Source organism: Phocoena phocoena, chromosome 4 (assembly GCF_963924675.1).
Source record: "Phocoena phocoena chromosome 4, mPhoPho1.1, whole genome shotgun sequence".
Classification (NCBI taxonomy): domain Eukaryota; kingdom Metazoa; phylum Chordata; class Mammalia; order Artiodactyla; family Phocoenidae; genus Phocoena; species Phocoena phocoena.
The window spans coordinates 11,980,629-11,996,820 of NC_089222.1; positions in this window are offsets into that span (position 1 = coordinate 11,980,629).

Sequence of the window (16,192 nt, forward strand, 5' to 3'; positions counted from 1 at the left end):
CTGGGACAGCTTCTCTTTCAAGTGCACTGCCCATGCCCCACTCCTGCCCTCACCACATGTCCACAGGAGCCACAGTGGCCTCTCATTCTCTATCCACTACCAGGTTCTTGTATCTTGCTGTCCCTCCTCACTCCAGGACCTACCTCATGTTCACTCCACCTCCAGGACCTACCTCCAAGCTCAAGTCCTTTGTTAGTGTGTACTGGACCCACGTCTTCATGACCTCATCCTCGTCAGAACTCCTCTGCCCTTTATGATCTGTCATTTGGCAACATCTAGGGAGGAGGTAATGGCCAGGGAAGAGAATGTGTGTTTTGGAGGCAAACAGATGGGATTCAAGTCCCAGCTGAGTCACTTCCTTGCATGTAATCTTGGGAATTCATTCATCCTCTCTGGGCCTTCGTTTCTTCATGTTACAGCTTTTTTAAAAGATTAAAAAATTTAAAAGTCTACTTCCTAAACCAGTATGAGCATCCAAAGTTAACGTTTGCAAAGCACCCAGTGTGCATTAGGTGCTCAGTAAATGCTGACTCCTTCTTCCCTGCCTGCTCTCCCTTGCCCACAGTTCCACTGCCTGCAGTTGGCATTTTCATTCCTTTCCCTACTGCCTTATTATATTTAGTTAAAATGTTATTTATAAATACATGTTAGTAACACATTTATTCCAGGCCATATCAACCCAGGTTAGAACACAAGATAATGAGAAACCCTTTCAGTAATTATCTACTTGGATGGGCATCAAAATCACCTTACAATTGTCCATAGCAATTTTTTAAACTTATTTGGATATTTTTAAACATGCTCTCCAGTAGAAGAGGAGAGTGTAATGAACCTCTGTGTACCTGTTACCCAGCTCCAGCAATTGTCAATTTTTAGCCAGTCTGGTTTCATCTATACTCCCCTACTGTCTATTTTTATTTCTGGAGTATTTTAAAGAAAATCTCATATTGCTCCACTCATAAATAATTCAGTAGGTATCTCTACTATGTAAAGACTTGTCTTAGTTTGCCAGGGCTGCCATAACAAAATGCCGTAAACTCAGTAGCCTAAACAACAGAAATTCATTTTCTCACAGTTCTGGAGGCTGTAAGTCTAAGATCAAGGCGCGGAGAGGTTTGGTTTCTCCTGAGGCCTCTCTCCTTGGCTTTTTGTGGTACAGCCTTTTCTCTGTACCGTGCACTCACAGTGTCTCTTCCCCTTCTTTTTATTTATTTAATTTTGGCTGCGTTGGATCTTCCTTGCTACGTGTGAGCTTTCTCTAGCTGCAGCGAGCAGGGGCTACTCTTCGTTGCGGTACGGGGGCTTTTCATTGCGGTGGCTTCTCTGTTGTAGAGCACGGGCTCGGGGTGCACGGGCTTCAGTAGTTGTGGCACGTGGGCTCAGTAGTTGTGGCTTGCGGGCTCCAGGGCACAGGCTCAGTAGTTGTGGCACATGGGCTGAGTTGCTCTGTGGCATGTGGGATCTTCCTGGACCAGGGATCGAACCCATGTCCCCTGCATTGGCAGGTGGATTCATAACCACTGTGCCACCAGGGAAGTCCCTCTCTTCGTCTTCTTATAAGGAGTCCAGTCCTATTGGATCAGGGCCATCCCCCTTATGACTTTATTTAACCTTAATTTACTCCTTTAAGGGCCCTATCTCCAAATACAGTCACATTAGGGGTTAGGGCTTCAACATATGAATTTTGGGGAAAGACAGTTCTGTCCATGTTTAAGAAACATGATCATAACATCCTTATGCCTAAAAATAATAGAAACAATTGCTTAATACCATCCAATATCCTGTCCATGTTCAAACTTCCAGAGTTGCCCCCAATACATTTTTTTAACAGTTGGTTTGTTTAAATTAAGGTTCAAAATGGGGAATATTCTTTTTGAAATACAGATTCCAATGCCCCACCCTGGAGTGGTGGTTTAGCTCCCACCTTCCTGCCTCTGGGGTGGTCATGATAATTTTTGATTGTTATTTAAACCCCAATGGAAGTTTGGCCTTACACATTTTAATCAGAATTATGCCAACATTGATAGATTTCCAGCAAGAAAGGAACTTCTAGAACAAATGTCATTAAGTAATGAAATTCATTGATCAGTTTTCCCTACAGCACAATTAGTTTCCAGCTTTTACCATTTTTATTAAAGTTTATTAGAATTATCGTCATTGGCATCGATTCTTTTCCTGTTTAAATTTTACAGGGAAATTTGATTCACTTTCAGGTTTTTGTCCAGGTCAAATTTTAACAATTATAACATCTGCCTTTGTGAGTTTCATTTTGTGGCCATTACTTCCACCAAATCTAACTGTTCCCAAACAGATCTGGATGTCTACATTTCGTCAAGGTTTGATTCTGCAGGTAATTTTCACTCAATAGCTATTTTTACCCCTGTATGTAGTGTTAGCTGTTGTTAACCTTATTTTGTATTGATTATTTCTACCAGTTGTATTCATTATTACTCTGATAAAAGGCTGTGAGCTTGGATTTATTTCTCTACTTATCCATGGGAAAAAAAATGTTCTGTATCTAAGAGATTGCAAGGGAGAGGCATGGTGGGAGCCAGCAAATGAGGAAAAGACACACACGCAGAGGGAGAGAGACATCTTGGGAAGGAAGCTGCAGCTGTCTCGGCATAGTGTTTGCTGAGCTCTCTGCAGGGTCCGAATGTGCTAGGGGTCAAAATGGCAAGATTGAAACAATGTGGAGGCTGCAGTATGGTTGGTGAGCATAGGTTAGGCAAACAGTTGCAGGACTTTAAATCCTGGGAAGTTAAACACACACTTGTCATCTTGCCATTCCCACCCCCTCCTCCTTTTATGGCTTTTTTTAACTTCCTTCCTGTCCCTGCCCAGTCAGGGGCTGCATCTCAGCCCTCTGTTCTTCTTGACCTTCGGACTGACTGCTGCCTCCCCTGAACCTCTATTCCTCCCCATGGCCAAGGCCCATAAAGTTCCTTTAGCAGAGGTGAATACCCCCTTGGTTTTATCAGTGCCTAGCACAGTGCTCTGCATGCAGCAAGTGTTCAAAAATCACCTGTTGACTGGTTTATCTTCAAGCGTCACCCTTCTGATGTAAAGTCCCATAAGCTAGGCCGCTGTTAACAAATCGAAACACATCGAACTCGACCTACCACTTCCTGGGGGGTAAGTGGGTGGATGGATCCAGATTCGGCAATTCTGAACTGTTGGGAGGCCTCTCAATCTGTCTACAGAACTGAAGCTTGAAAAGTTTTATTTTTTGCCGACGTTCCCCAGCAAATGCCTGCTGCACGCCCACACACTTAGCCAGCAAGAACAAAAGAAGAGCTGCTGCAAAAATTATTCTCTCTGGGACCAATCATCATAGGAGCAGCCTCCCTGGAGCTTGCTGTCCAGCCCCGGCTCCCAGTGCCTCTGGTCCAGGCTCACTGCTGTCTCAGGTGGAAGCCCAGGAGGAGGGGGCTTCAGGAGAAGGTGCAGGGACAAATAGTTGCCCCCCACCCCCGGGAGAGTGAGGCCCTGTGGGGACCTTGAGGAGGCCTGGAGGAGGGCCACCCAGATGAGAGGAGACACAGCCAACTGAGAGAGATGAGAGGGGACTGCAGGGCCGTTTGTGCAAATGTCTTAAAGGGCTTGGAGTGGCAGCACCCATAATGTAAACTGTGTGCTTACGGTGTTAAAGCCCAAGGATTAGCAAAAGAAAACAGAAGGAACAAGAGGAGGGTCCTGGCCTTCAAGAGAATATGAGACAAGAGGAAGGGCTGGATTCAACCTTTCTCAAACTCGGCTTCAGGTTGGAAGCAGCTGGGAGGCTTTACAAAGACTGAGGCCCCAGCCCCACCCCTACCCCCAGAGACTGATGTAATTGGTCTGGGGTAGGTTCTGGGCATCCACTTTTTCAAAAGCTCCCCAGGGGGTTCTAATGTGCAGCCAGTTGAGACCAACTGGGCTAGATTGAAGATGGAAAAGGACATACAATCTCCCTGGGTCTTCCGTAGCCCAGCAAGACGAGGGAGCAGGCCCTTGGACCTGACCTCTGGCGTTGTGTCGCAGGCTGCCGGGCTTGAGGCCAAGCGCTGGGTGTGTGCATCTTCAGATCTGAGTGCTGCTTTTGGGCTGACGACCAGCCACTGTGAGACCTTGGCCGACGGGGGTGTAGGCCAGAGAAGACCTGGGTTCACCAGTTCACTGGGTGCAGGGCAATCACTTCCCGCCTTCAGTCTCCTCATAGAATCTTCAGCTCTAAAACATTGCAAAACTCGACTTTCATTAAAATAGCCCAGTCACTTCTAGATTAACAGATTTTTTTTTTTCCCCATGAATTATTCAAACTGGGGAGTTGAATGTTGAAAATAACATGTTGGAGTTGTCCTCATTAGAAAGCTTTTAGCCGTGAATCGCCGGCTTCCAGTGTATTTACAGAGACTGATCTCTGCAGAGCTGGGGGGGATGAACGCAGTCAATCATTTACCAAGTCTCTAGAGGATGCCACGTGGAAATAAAGTAAGTAATAAACACCCACAGAATAAATAGAGGTGGGGTAACAAAGGGAGCCATAGGGAATAGCTGTGGGCGCTCAGACGAGTCCCAAGCCTTGGGAGAGCCTGATGGCCTTGCTGGGCATCTGTTTCAGTCACGTTCATGAACATCTGTTTCACGCTTACCCTCTAGAAGGGGATTAGAAGATGACTCTTCCCCTTGAGGAGCCCCCATCTGGGGGATTGAGGCAAACACATGATAAGAGACACATCGGTAAACAGCCGATGATGACAGAATACGAAAAGAGGCAGAATGTGTTACAGCCTTTAACTTCTGGCTTTCTCCTTGACTATTAACCACCAAACAGGAAATTCTGAATAAGCAGAAGGTGGGAACGAGTGGTGACGCCCCTCGGAAGGGCCCAGAGTCTCTGCCTGTGGGTCACCACGACATCATCACAGATATTGCCATGTTCCAGACGACACAGGGCTTCATCGTGACTGCTTCTAGAGATGGGATTGTTACGGTGTGGAAATGAAAACTGGGTGATTCGTATAATTTGCAATAAAGTTATAAATATATTGTAACAGCAGAGGAAAGGTATTTCTAGAGAATAGAAGTGAGATCGGATTCATTTGCTTAATTTTCAAAATCATTGTTTTTTTGGTTTTTTGTTTTTTACTGTTTCCTGATTAAACAAATCCCACCCAAGGCAGTGGAGGAAGTTATATCTGGTGACTGTGCAAGAATCAGCAGACAATAGTATCTGGGAATTTTCACAGCATATGTCAAGGAGGTGAGGAATTTCAAATGCTAAGACATTTATGATGTCATTTTACTTTGCTTTAGAAAAGATGATAATGTGCTATAAAGTAAACCAGTAATTCCCAACCTCTAGTGTACAATACAGCTGAATAACATGCCAGGTTTGCTAAAACACTGCTGGGCCCACCACCAGGGTTTCTGATTCAGTAGGTCTGGGCTGGGGCCAGAGAATTTGTATTTCTAACAAGTTCCCAGGTGATGCTGACGCTACTGATTAGGGACCAAGCTTTGAGAACCACTGATATTAACACCTACTTTCACTACTGGAAATGCTGTTCAAAGCAGCAAATACAGTGCGTTGGAGGACTCTCAGGGCTGTGTTCCTCCTGCTCTCCTGTCCTCTCTCTTCTTGTCTATTTGCATTCTGACTTAGTTCTCGTAACCTACAGCACAGCTCTGTGGCCAATCAGCTGTAGAGAAATGTGTCCATTCTTGGCCACCGTCATCTTAAATTATCATTAGCACAATTAGCCCTTTTGTAAAATCTGAATCTTGGCTCATCCACGCAGATTACTTTTCCCTCCAGTTTCTTCAAGAGCAAATAAGATATTTTTAAGAATTGCTCCAGCCTGAGAGCCCATGACTTTATGAAGCAATGGTTTTAATCAACACCATCCATTTGTTTTGGGAGGAGAAAAGTCACTTTTATAGAGCATCCACTTACGTACTTTGTGTTCTAAGTCTCATTTAATTCTCCTGAAACCGTTTGAGTTGATGCCATTTTCAAGATAGAGACTCAGCAGTTCAGAAAGTTTAGGTCACTTGCCCACATCACCCAGCCAATGAGTGATGGAGCAGGGTTTGAACTCTGAGCCGTTCTAGCTCTGTCCAGCGTAACGCAGGCTTTCCCGCTGCAGGGGCAAAGCGAGAATGATGCCAGGGAAATGCTTCCTCCCACGGATGGCTTGTCTGCTTCCAAACACCACTGACACTTGGGTGTTGGTGCCCAAGAGGGAGACCTTGGCACCGGGCCCCTTTGTTTATAGATCTGGAATCTCACACACATGAAAAGTGAACGCAGAGTCCAGGGGCGGGTGGAGGGCCAGGCCAAGCTTGGATGGCACAACTGTCAACACAGCAGAAATACTACAGGGAAAGGCAAAAAACACTTCAAAGATACAATCACTGCCATTTTCTTCTTGCTAGAGCCAGTAGCTTTTGACCCTCTATTTGAATAGGCTTTTATTTTCCTTTAAAAAAAAAACAACTATTTGTAGCTCTCCTAATGACAAGGTCACAATGTTCACAGGGATGATAGGAGGAAACCTCTCTGTGACACAGGCGGGTCTTGCCAATCTTAACATCCCACAATTCAAAATCACAGGCCCAAGTGACACTCAGAGAGAAACGAATCTCTTTCCCAAATCTGATCATTAGTGAGAAGGAAGTGAGAACCGTCAGCTGCCACGTATCACCAGGGGTCCCTTAGGGACCATCTGGTTTTTCATAAGTAGTCTTTAAATTATCTGCAGTCAGGAAGCCCAGCTCAGTCTCAGAGGTGGCTGGAAATTGAACCAGGGGACTTCTTGGAGTACTAAAGGCAGAATCATGAGCAGCAGTTGCTGGAGAGGGATTAAAGGATTGCCTACACTTTTTTTTTTTTTTTTTTTTTGGCTGCGTTGGGTCTTCATTGCTGTGCGTGGGCTTCCTCTAGTTGCGGCGAGCGGGGGCTACTCTTCGTTGCGGGTCTTAGCATTGAAGTGGCTTCTCTTGTTGCGGAGCACGGGCTCTAGGCACGCAGGCTTCAGTAGTTGTGGCACGTGGGCTCAGTAGTTGTGGTTTGCAGGCTCTAGAGCGCAGGCTCAGTATTGCAGCGCACGGGCTTAGTTGCTCCACAGCCTGTGGGATCTTCGCGGACCAGGGCTTGAACCCGTGTCCCCTGCATTGGCAGGCAGATTCTTAACCACTGTGCCACCAGGGAAGTCCCTGCCTACACTTTGAAGGAACCCACACTAGAGCCAATGCACGAACTATGAGGCCTGGGGGATGGGGGATTGGTAATGGTCTAGTCCAGGGCTTCTCAAACTTTAATGTGTTAATGAATCACCCCCGAGATTTCTGTTAAATGTAGATTCTGTTTCTTTAGGTCTGGAGTGGGGCTGAGATTCTGCATTTCTAACCAGCTCCCAGCCATGCCAATGTTGCTTGTACACAGACTACAGTCCAAGAAGCGTCTGGAAAACTTTCCATGTAGAGTCTTGAGAAGTTTTAAAGCAATCAGTTTCCAGATCCTCAAAACCTATTTTCACTGTTTCCTAAAATCTGTCTAAGAAAGAGTCAGACCAAAGCTATATGCTCCCCTTTACCATAGACTTCTTTCTACTTTTCTTCTCTCCTCTCTTCCATCTCAAATCTTACAATGGTGCATTGCTTCAGGGTGCAAAAATCACCTGATTCCCGAGAAAAGAAACAATTTGAAATATTGGTGTTATTGTTGAGAAAGTGACTAAGTCTAATAACTGGTTACAAATATTTTCACAAGACAAATGTGGTTGATTCATTGCTCCCAACAAAGTTGAAGGAGACGCGAATTATCCACTGATAGTTATTTTAAAATAATTTTGAGGAAAAACACCACTAAGTGATTTTTAGCATTTATTCAAAAAGAATTCAAAGAATTAAATGACATTTCTATAACAAAACTTCCAATCTCACTGCTTAAACAGGAACAAAATTTCTCAGCGTTTACATCTATTAAAAAAGGGAAAAATAGGGTGAGTAATTGATTCTGTGAAAGGAAAATCAAAATGGAGTTGGTATTGCTAAGAGAGCTCTCTAAAATGGAGCTAGGAGGCCAGTGAGGAAGTGGGACTTACGCATGTCTTAGTACTGATAGAATCTGATCTTTGACCACTTATTTTCTTAATGCAGGCATCCAGAACACCTGCCCAATGATCCAAAAACTCAAGCTACCTATTGGACCCTTACCTTAAAATAACTCATGACAGCCTATCCCTTAAGGACAAATATTTCCTCTCCTACATCATAGTCAATCGTAATTCCTGCCAGGCAGCTAACAACCTCGTGGCTTTTGCCTTTATAAGCCCCTGACACTCTCCCTTGGAACACTCTTTTGGTTTTACCAGAATCTGTGTCTCCTGAATTGCAAATCTTAAGACCACAAATTATTCTTTGCAGAGTATTGTTCGACATTGCTGAATCCTATTCCACTTTAGCAGCAAGTAATTGTCAACATGGATATATTATTTTATTGTCTTTAAGAAGTAGAACAAAGGAAACAAAAAAAACACTGGGGACTTCCCTGGTGGTCCAGTGGTAAAGAATCCACCTTTCGAGGCAGGGCACATGGGTTCAACCCCTGGTTGGGCAACTAGGATCCCACTTGCCGCGGGGCAACTAAGCCCACATGCCACAACTAGAGAGAAGCCCGTGCACCACAAAGAAAGATCCTGCATGCCACGAGTAAGACCCAATGCAGCTAAATAAATAAATATTTTTTAAAAAAAAGAAAAAAATTGATCTATCTCATGAAGAGATCCATTTCCAATAAAAATTGTGTTTAATAATAATAACTACCAAAACGTATATTTGTGTTTTTATCCACTGTATACCATTAACCATTGTATGACTCAATCCAGAAGAATTTTTTTAGCACTTAGATACTTAAGGACTCTAAGTTTATATACATCTTTTTGTTGTAGAAAAATATGACACAAATTATGTTTCATAAGGGTAAAGTTCTGTAAGGTAAAGGAATGAAAATATGAATCAAAGAGAAGAAAGAATGATGCAACATTTAGAAGAGCTTATTCTACCATTTCTAAATGGATAATGATATCAAATCACTATGGTACATAGATTCCATTGGAAGCATTTTCAAAAATTATATTAAAATCTTGTTTTAAATGTCAATATTTTAAGAAGAGCTTGTCTTGTATATTTTAAATGGATGATTATATATCAAATTACTATCGTACATAGATTTCACTGGAAACATTTTTTAAATTATACAAAGCTTGTTTTAAAATGTCAGTATTACTAATAAATAGGGAATTGCCTTCTTTACTTCTTAAACTTATGAAAAGTTTTAGATGTAAACATAAAAATTATGAGCTGTACATAGTTTTTAAAAATTTTTTTAAAGTTCACAGAAAAAAAAAAGTCTGAAGACCAAATATCATGACAGAACACCTCCCTCAGCCTTTTTTTTTTTTGGCTGTGCGTCATGAGGGGTTTAATTCTCCAACCAAGGATGGAACCTGTGCCCCCTGCAGTGGAAGCACAGAGTCCTAACCACTGGACCACCAGGGAATTCCTGTCCCTCAGCCTTTATGAAAGTATCTTTGGTATCTTCATTTCACCAATCCGTTTTTTATTGGGTTTGCTTTTTAAATTATTGGTTTAGGACTTCCCTGGTGGCACAGTGGTTAAAAATCCACCTGCCAATGCAGGGGACACGGGTTTGAGCCCTGGTCCGGGAAGATCCCACATGCCGCAGAGCAACTACGCCCGTGCGCCACAACTACGGAGCCTGCACTCTAGAGCCCATGAGCTACAACTACTGAGCCTGCGTGACACAGCTACTGAAGTCTGTGCGCCTAGAGCCTGTGCTCCGCAACAAGAGAAGCCACTGCAATAAGCCCGCGCACCGCAACGAAGAGTGGCCCCTGCTCACCCCAACTAGAGAAAGCCCGCACACAGCAATGAAGACCCAACGCAGCCAAAAATAAATAAATTTAATAATAAAAAAATAACATTTACTGATCAGTTACCTTGTACCAGGCACTGTACCAAACTATTGTATTTCCATGTGTTATTTCAAAAAAATAAAATAAATAACTGGTTTCACTCAAATTATGGGTTATTCATTCACTAATTTGTTTAGTTTTTGTTTTCTTTTTTGGCTGGAGGAGGTAAGAGAAGATAAAAGAGAATACTGGGTTTGTATCTCCAAGAGATATTATTTCCTTGGGTTATTAAATATGTAGCCAACGATTCCAGTCATCTTCTCATCTCTTATCTCCATTCTACCTTATTACAAACTTTCAAAAATGTATAAGGAACTTAATAATAATAACATGAACCCTCATGGATTTACCACTCTGCTCATGAAAGAGAACGTTCCCAGTTCTGTTGAAATCCCCTCTGTGCCCCACCTTCATGCCATTCTCCTGACCTTCCTTCTCCCAAAGTAAGCACAGCTCTAAAGTTTGGGTATATGACTCCATCACTCAAAAAAAATAGACTTCCACGCATGCCTTACCAACATACAATTCAGTTTTGCCTGTTTCTGCACTTTACATAAATGTTATCATATTGCATATATTCTCCTGCAATGTGATTTTTTTCACTTGGCATTTTGTTTGAAATATGCATTTATATTGATACATATAGCTAAAGTTCATTCATTTTCATTGCAGTAAGGTATTGTGTAAGTATGGCAGAAATGATCCATTCTTCTTTTGGTAGCCATTTAAACTGTTTCTTATTGTTTTGCTACTACAAAGAAAATGCTATTTGGGCATATTTGTACATGCCTTGTGTTGCACACGTGTAAGAGTTGATCTGGGGTAAGTGTGTGTGTGTGTGTGTGTGTGTGCGTACACATTCCTGGGATTGCTGGGTAACGGAACATTTTATGTGTATGTTCAACTTCACTAAATAATGCCAAATTATTTTCAAAGTGGTTGGAATAATTTACATTCCCACCAACAGTATGTAAGAATTTATGTTATTCCACAGCTGCCTCACCAACATGTTTTTAAAATGTTTTATCAGTTTGGATGCTGTAAAATGGTATCTCATTCAGGTTTAGTTTCCATTTTCCTAATTATAAATCAGATTGAGCATGGTTGCATGTGTTTATTGGACATTCATGGTTTCTCTTCTGTCAAATGCCTTTCTGTTAGATTTTGCCTTTCTAAAAATTAATTTCTAAGATGTGTGTTATAGATATCTTTGCTATAAGTGCACATATGTGTTTTACATATACAATATATACAGTATAAAACATACTTTCTGGATAAATTTTTTTTGTTGGTTATATGTTTTGCAAATTTCTTTTCCCAGATTGTAACTTGTCTTTCACATTCATTCTGCCACATTTTGATTAACAGGATTTCTTAATTTTAATGGCACGGAGTTTGACAAAACTTTCCTTCATGACTTGCACTTTTGTTCTTTGTTTATTCTTTCCTACATTGAGATCACACCAATATTCTCCTATATTTTCTACTAAAGGTTTTGAAGCTTTTCTTTGCATACTTCATTGGTTGTTGTATATTGTGTGAGGTAGGTATCCAATTCTTTTTCCACATGTACATCTGATTTCCCTTACACCAACTATTGAATGGTCTCTAATTTTTCCAATGATCTGCAATGCCAGCTCTGTTGTAGACGAAGTTTCCACTCGTGCATGAGAATGTCTTCTGGGATCTATCCTGTGCCATTGGTTTCACTTATCAAAAACCCCTCCCTTCTATAGCTTCTTTCCAACCGTGTCTCAATCAGTGTAGGGAAGTCATGCCTTTACCCTTACCTTGGCTAAGGGTTCTTGGAGATATTTGGTTACTTTGTATCTGCCTCATAGCATTGGTGCAAAGTAATAAAACAGGATATTACATATAAAGTGCTTAGTAAGATGCCTGGCACAGAGTAAGCACTCAGTAAACTGTAATTATCGTCATCATAGTACCCTGTAGTCCTTAATTTACTCTCTTTAGCATAACAGTTGCTAGATTCCTCAAAAAATAAGTTATTTGAGCATCTTCAAGGAGGCGCCAGACTCTATAGCATAAACTGCCTGCCTTATGCCACCCAAAAAATTAAAGGAAAAGAGAAGTTAAGTCATGAAAAACTATGGGTGTGTGTCTATCATGAGCACAGGGCCAGGCACGAAATGTTCATCCAACAAACGGTTAATGTAACTGGAAGATAGACTCTCAAGGTGATTAATGGCATGGACTTTGGAGCCAGACTAAACCTGAACTTGAATCTGGTCTCTTCAATTTACTATTATGTGACCTCGGGCAAGTTACCTCATGTCTCTGCACCTCAACTTCTTCATAGGTTTGCTGTAAGAATTAAACGCATTCCAAATTCTTAGCACAGTACCTGTCACATGGTAAACAGCTAATAATCAATTTCGTTGTGTTGGCTGTTGAAATGTCACAAGTTTAACTCTCCTTGGGGCAACTGTCTGCTGTGTAACCCGATGTTAGCACCTCTGCATTGCGGGGGGGTCACACAAGCACAGAACCCATTGACGCTGCCCATTTATTTAGCCATGGGGCTGACCTTGGCTTCTTTCAGAATGTCTCCTGATAATATGGAGTATTTATTTCTCCTGGAAGTCTTAACTTGTGGTACTTGTTTAGCAAATGAAGCAAAAAAAAAAAAAAGAGATTCACAGAGTGACAGAAAATTTTTAATTGCAGAAAAAGGGAACACTGATGAATTTAATAATGTGATATTTTTTAGTGAAAAAGAAGAATGCTGGGGCTTCCCTGGTGGCGCAGTGGTTGAGAGTCTGCCTGCCGATACAGGGGACACGGGTTCGTGCCCCGGTCCGGGAGGATCCCACATGCCGCGGAGCGGCTAGGCCCATGAGCCATGGCCGCTGAGCCTGCGCGTCCGGAGCCTGTGCTCCGCAATGGGAGAGGCTGCAACAGTGAGAGGCCCGAGTACCGGAAAAAAACAAAAAAAAAAAGAAGAAGAAGAATGCTGAAGCAAGAGAAACCTGACCTCTAATATCAGCTCTATTTAGCTGTGCATGCTTGGGAAAGTTAACTAACTTCTCTATCTGCTTCTTCAACTATAAAATGAAAATTTTGCTAGATTATGAGGATTATTTGAATGTATGTAAGTCACCTGGAACAGTGTCTTATGCATAGTAGGTCCTCAATCCATGGCAAATAAACACATTTGCTGATGCAAAGAGACCCAGACTCTAAGTTGAATAGCAAAACAACAACCACAAAAAGAGCGTCTCCTTCTTCTGCATCATGGATTCTGGAGCATGGATTGCAAACTGGCAGTTTCATTTAGGTCACAGGGGGTACTGAAACATTTTGAATCTGTTGTCAATATTTTAAAATTGGCAGATATATTAACACTGTTGGATGACTTCCATCTGCTTCAAGGTATGTTTTCACTAGAAGTATCAGAAGAGGCAGTACTGTCTCCTATAAGTTATACATCATTGTGATACTTCGCTAATTTACAATGAAAAATGTTAACAGCTTCAGGAATCAGGACTCAAGTCTTCTCTCATCAGCACATTCTCTTCTAGGAGGAAATGTACGTGGATGGCCAGATCGTAGGCAGAGGATTTCTTTGTGAAGAGGAAATCAGAACAGGGGGATGTTAAACAACCCCAGTGGCCAATGACATCAATCTAGATGAGCTCAACCACCCATGCCCTCCACTCGGAGAGAGCTCCAAGGAGTAGTTATATGAGTCTGCTCCTATCTTGTGCAGACAGCCCTGGAGAACATCATCAACTTTTCATTCTCCTTGACTCTCCTTGACTCTTCTTTGTTTAGGCTCCATGCAGATGTAGTTCAGTACAAGCCCTCTTATCTAACCAAATTGAGAAAGGTAGTTTGTTAGGAGAATATGTTTAAAAAGTAAATTGAAAACAAGCTCACTGGGGCTTCCCTGGTGGCGCAGTGGTTAAGAGTCCACCTGCCAATGCAGGGGACACGGGTTCAAGCCCTGATCCAGGAAGATCCCACACGCCACGGAGCAACAAATCCCGTGCGCCACAACTACTGAGCCTGTGCTGTAGAGTCCACGAGCCACAACTACTGAAACCCAGGTGCCTAGAGCCCGTGCTCCACAACAAAGAGAAGCTACTACAATGAGAAGCCTGTGCGCCACAATGAAGAGTAGCCCACTTGCTGCAACTAGAGAAAGCCTGCCTGCAGCAACGAAGACCCAACACAGCCAAAGATAAAATAAGATAAATAAATTTTAAAAAACCAAATTCATTGAAAAAACTGAGGAAATTATAAAAAGGAATGCATTTAGCATTTATTCTAAAACATTGAAATGTGCCTTTGTGTGCCAATTTTTTTTCTTGGCTGAGCCACGTGGCTTGTGGGATCTTAGTTCCCTGACCAGGGATGGAACCTGGGCCACCTGTGGTGGAAGCGCAGTGTCCTAACCACTGGACCCTGTGTGCCAATTTTTTGCTACAGGACAAAAACCTTTTCTTTAAAATCGACCTCCTTTCCCTTGCGTAAAGCCCACTCATAAGGTATCATCTACAATTTCGAGTTTAGTTTTTTATAAAGTAGAGCAACAACATAAAGACCGCTACAAAGCAATCTGAGAGCAGAATCCATCTAGATTTTTACAACTTTCATCACAAAGTTGTCTCCTTTACATAGTATTCAATAGCAACTTTATTTAATAAAAATACTTTTGTCAAGTTCTTCCATGGCACCCAAATTAATTTTCATTAAAAAAAACCCATTATTTTTTGTACTCATTATTTCATGGGTTAACATAATATTCTTTTTAGCTGCATAATTATGAAATAGCACAACTGGCATAAACAGGTTTGGGAACAAACCCAACTGACTCTAGGAAAGCCTACAACATAATCGGTAGGTGTAGAAGACTGCCAGCCAGAAGTGTTTAGTGAGATCAGTATGGCTTACAGAGCAAACAGCACATATTAAGTGGGAGTCAGTTTAAAAAACACATTTTAGGAACATTTTTTTTTTATATCATGTCTTGTGTAACTGGTTGGATTTAAGTGTAGTCAGAATCCCTTCTTGCCTACCCCAGATAGACACCCACCTCTTAGCACCCAATGAATGATTATAAGTCAGGGAGATGTGGTACATACATACAGTGGAATAGTACCCAGCCATAAAGAAGAATGAAACAATGCCATCTGCAGCAACATGGGTGGACCTAGAGATGATCGCATTAAGTGAAGTAAGTCAGAGAAAGATAAATATAATATGATATCACTTTTATGAGGAATCTATAAAAGTGATACAAATGAACTTATTTACGAAACAAAAACAGACCCACAGACATAGAAAACAAACTTATGGTTACCAAAGGGGAAAGGGGATGGGGGGAGGGATAAATAAAGGGCTTGGGATTAGCAGATACACACTACTGTATATAAAATAGATAAAAACAAGGACCTACTATATAGCACAGGAAACTACATTCAATATCGTGTAATAACCTATAATGGAAAAGAATCTGAAAAAGAATATATATATATATATATATATATATATCTGAATCACTTTTCTGTAACACAACATTGTAAATCAACTATACTTCAATAAAAAAAATTCAGGGGGATTTCCTTCTAGTTTATCACAAGGTCATTTTATAACTCCAAGTTTGGAATTGACTTTGCTATAGTCACTCTGTGCTCCTTTCAGGACCTGTTGTAAGGATCAAATGAAACCGTATCTGTGAAATCACTTGGTAAGCTCAAAAGCCCTATTCTATGGGCTAAGGCATTAATTCTGTGTGTATTCACCACACCATCCTACTAGATCGTGGGTTCCTTGAGGCTAGGAATAAAACAACAACTACATCCCATACAAAGCCAGCACATACTAAGCACAAAGTGAGAACCCATTGTGGGGACTGATTGTTTGGGCGTATGCATATCTTCCTTGCTGATTTTATCTGCCAGGTCAAGTACACACCAGACAGAAGATCCCACCAATTCTGCCTGTCCCATGAGTCCTGGAGCCTTGGCAGTAATCAAGAAAATAACGAATTTTACTGGATCTTCCACTGCCCGGAGGAACAGACTGGTGGCAGCTCCTAGAAATGATCAGGGGTGACAGTGGAGATTGACAAGGAAGATGAGCAGGTGATTTTGTCTGGAAGGTGTGGTAGTTTCACATAAAACCACAACTCAATTTTTTTTGCCATTTTTTTCTTTCCTTCTTCCTATTCTATAAAAGGTCTG